Raw genomic sequence first — 4,132 nt, 5'->3', positions numbered from 1 at the left:
CCGGCGTTGCCTGGTGAAACGTTGTTGTGATGCCTCGTGTAAGGAGGAGAAATGCGTACCATCACGTTTCCGGCTTTGATAAAGGTCGGATTGTAGCCTATCGCGATTGCGGTTTATCGTATCGCGACATTGCTACTAGCGTTGGTCGAGATCCAATGACTGTTAGCAGAATATGGAATCGGCGGGTTCAGGAGGGAAATACGGAACGCCGTGCTGGATCCCAACGGCTTCGTATCACTAGCAATCGAGATGACAGGCATCTTATCCGCGTGGCTGTAACGGATCGTGCAGCCACGTCTCAATCCCTGAGTCAACAGATGGGAACGTTTGCAAGACAACAACCATCTGCACGAACTGTTCGACGACGTTTGCAGCAGCATGGACTATCAGCTCGGAGACCATGGCCGCGGTTACCCTTGACGCTGCATCACAGCACCACCACCTTGAGGTGGCTGTGATAACAGACAGGAGAGCTTGCGATGGTGTACTCAACGACGAACCTGGGTGCACGAATTGCAAACGTCATTATTTAGGATGAATCCAGGTTCTGTTTACAGTATCATGATGGTCGCATCTGTGTTTGGCGACATCGCGGTGAACGCACATTGGAAGCGTGTATTCGTCATCGCCATACTGGCATATCATCCGGCGTGATGGTATGGGGTGCCATTGGTTACGCGTCTCGGTCACCTCTTGTTCGCACTGACGGCATTTTGAACAGTGGACGCTACATTTCAGATGTGTTAGGACCCGTGGCTCTACCATTCATTCGATCCCTGCGAAACCCTACATTACAGCAGGGTAATGCACGACCGCATGTTGCAGGTCCTGTGCGGGCCTTTCTGGGTACAGAAAATGTTCGACTGCTGCCCTGGCCAGCACATTCTCCAGATCTCTCATCAATGGAAAACGTCTGGTCAATGGTGGCCGAGCAACTGGCTTGTCACAATACGCCAGTCACTACTCATGATGAATTGTGGTATTGTGTTGAAGCTGCATGGGCTGTACCTGTACACGCCATCCAAGCTCTGTTTGACTCAATGCCCAAGCGTATCAAGTATCTATGCACCAAAATTGCGTGAAAATTAATCACATGTCAGTTCTAGTATAATATATCTGTCCAATGAATACCCGTTTATCATCTGCATTTCTTCTTGATGTAGCAGTTTTAATGGCCAGTAGCGTATTTTACTCAAGAACTGAAGAACTGCTGCATTGTTGACAACTTGTGGCAGCTGTGGATAGCGATCAGCAGAGGCCCGACACGGCTGTGCGTCGATGTACACTGAATGTTTGCCAGTAGAGCTAGCTAGCAATGGCACGGTTGTAACGTTCGGCACCAACTAGCAACAAGAAACTAATCTTGAACTAGAAGAAGTTGCCCACGTGGCCGCCGCTTATAACAACCTCCTGGCGTTCTTCATTGGTAGGCGGCCTGTAGGTTCATTATTGATCAGGTCAAGCTATTGCTAGCGATGTTCAAAGCGCCGCTCGTGACGTTAGTAGACTCTGGATAGAGGCGCCGGCTACGGCAGTATCGATAAGCTACGATACTGGAGGTAAACAGAATCAAGTAAGTGAGAAGTACTCGCTTCAGCTGTACATGTACTAAACTTCGAACGCTACAGAGAAGATTAGCATGGCCCCTGCGCAAGGATGACAGGCAAAATCGTGAAGCTTTCCACATTTTTAAAGTTGTTAGTAGCTCGTGGTCTTGCGGTAACGTTCTCGCTTTCCGCGCACGGGGTCCCGCGTTCGATTCCCGGCGGGGTCAGGGATTTTTCCTGCCTCGAGATGACTGGGTGTTGTTGTGTCGTCTGAATTATCATCATTCATCCCCATTACGGTCGGAGGAAGGCAATGGCAAACCACCTCCACTAGGACCTTGCCTAGTACGGAGGTGTGGCTCTCCCGCATCGTCCCATACGCTCCTCAGAGTATGGGACCTCATCATCATCAAGTGAGAAAGGCATAATGTTGATTTTATTTCTAAACGCCGCTTACACAGTTTGTTCAGTGTCAGCACCGGAGGCGTCGACGAGATACTCGGTGCACAGAGCCAGATTTGCACTTAGTGGTCAAAATTGGAACTAATTTTTTCTAGCGTAAATCAGTTGCGCATTAGCATATCAAGTTTCGCTGCCGTACGATAATTACAGCCCACAATGGACCTCTGTGAGTAGCTGTACTTTAATTATAAACACTCTGTTCGTCTTACATTGGGTTGGTGTAATAAGTTCATAGCGTTTTTAAACAACAGATACACAAATCGGAGACTTTTGTCATCAATAATATACACTGAAGCGCCAAAGAAACTGGTCTTGGCACGAGTATTCAAATACAGAAATTTGTAAACAGGCATAATACGGCGCTGCCGTCGTCAACGCCTATATAAGACAGCAAGTGTCTGGCGAAGTTGTTAGATCGGTTACTGCTGCTACAATCGCAGGTTATCAAGAGTCAAGTGAGTTTGAACGTGGTCCTATAGTTGGCGCAAGAGCTATGGGACATAGCATCTCCGAGGTAGCGATGAAGTGGGGATATTCCGGTACGGCCATTTCACGAATGTACCGTGAATATCAGGAATCCCTTAAAACATCATATCTCCGACACCGCAGCGGCCGAAAAAAGATCCTGCAAGAATGGAACCAACGACGACTGAAGAGAATCGTTCAACATGACGGAAGTCCAACCCTTCCTCAAATTTCTGCATATTTCAATGCTGGGCCACAACAAGTGACAGCGTGCGAAACATTCAACGAAACATCATCGACATGGGATGAGCCGAAGGCCCACTCGTGTACCCTTAATGACAGCATGACAGAAAGCTTTAACCTCGCGTGGGCTCGTCAACACCGACATTGGACTGTCGATGACTGGAAACATGTTGCCTTGTCGGACAAGTCTCAAATTGTATCGAGCGGATGGACGTGTATGGGTACGGAGACAACCTCATGAATCCATGGACCCTGCATGTCAGCAGAGGCTTGTTCAAGCTGGTGGAGGCTCTGTAATGATGTGGGGCGTGTGCAGTTGGAGTGATACGGGACCTGTGAAACGTCTAGATACGACTCTGACAGGTGAAACGCACGTAAGCATCCTGTCTGATCACCTGTATCGATTCACGTCCATTGTGCATTCCGACGGACTTGGGCAATTCCAGCAGGATAATGGGACACTCCACACGTCCAGAATTGCTACAGAGTGGCTCCAAGAACACTGTTCTGAGTTTAAACACATCCGCCGACCACCAAACTCCCCAGACATGAACATTATTGAGCATTTGTGGGATGCGTTGCAACGTGCTGTTCAGAAGAGATCTCCACTCCATCGTACTCTTACGGATTTATGAACAGCCCTGCAGGATTCATGGTGTTAATTCCCTCCAGCACAACTCCAGACATTAGTCGACTCGTTTCCACGTCGTGTTGAAGCACTTCTGAGGGCTCGCGGGGGGCGGGGGGGCTCTACACGATATTAGGTAGGTGTACCAGTTCATTTGACTCTTCAGCGTATCATCCTTCACTATTTACGTTTGCCAATGCTGGGGTACCTTAGATTCCGCGACTGTATACATGACATAGTTTTGAGGCGAATAACTCTTCGAGCCATGTTCGGGGATCATTTCCATCCGGAAACGAACTTCCTTGAAGGTTGTTTGAAAGAGAGTGGAAAATGTAACAGTCTGAGGACGCAAGATCAGGTGAATAAGTTGGGTGCATACTGACTTCCGAATCTAATTCCTGTTCTAAAAACCCTACCACAACAAAGGTTAAAAATTAATTATGATTGTAGTGTTGCTCACGCTACTAAATATTGCATTTTCGGGCAACAACAAAGTTATATTATGTGGCAGGTGTCATTACAGCACCGTTAGTAAAGTCATTTCTTGAAATAATGGATAAACTAGGCACCGTCTTTTGGTGTTTCCCACGCTGGTCTCGTTGTGAACTCATGGCTCAATCATCGAAAATCTAGGTAGTGATGATTCCAAGCTCGGATGCAAAGAGACCTAGGTGTTATTCTGCGATATTCAAAAGTTTTATAGATGTGTTTCATAAACCATTCTTGAAGATTAAACTTTTACAAGTTAGGACAATGGTGATGCAAAAAAGTAATCAGCACTCCGAAT

At 47.3% G+C, this 4,132-nt stretch overlaps 1 non-coding gene across 1 annotated transcript; it reads left to right on the top strand.

Moving 5' to 3' along the window:
* Positions 1-1,584: 1,584 nt before the first annotated feature.
* Positions 1,585-1,691, top strand: LOC126163335 (U6 spliceosomal RNA). Its single transcript, XR_007535225.1, has one exon. It is a non-coding gene; the product is annotated as a U6 spliceosomal RNA (small nuclear RNA).
* Positions 1,692-4,132: the final 2,441 nt, after the last annotated feature.

The sequence above is a fragment of the Schistocerca cancellata genome, chromosome 2 (assembly GCF_023864275.1).
Source record: "Schistocerca cancellata isolate TAMUIC-IGC-003103 chromosome 2, iqSchCanc2.1, whole genome shotgun sequence".
NCBI lineage: Eukaryota > Metazoa > Arthropoda > Insecta > Orthoptera > Acrididae > Schistocerca > Schistocerca cancellata.
This window is presented reverse-complemented; position numbering and strand designations above follow the sequence as displayed.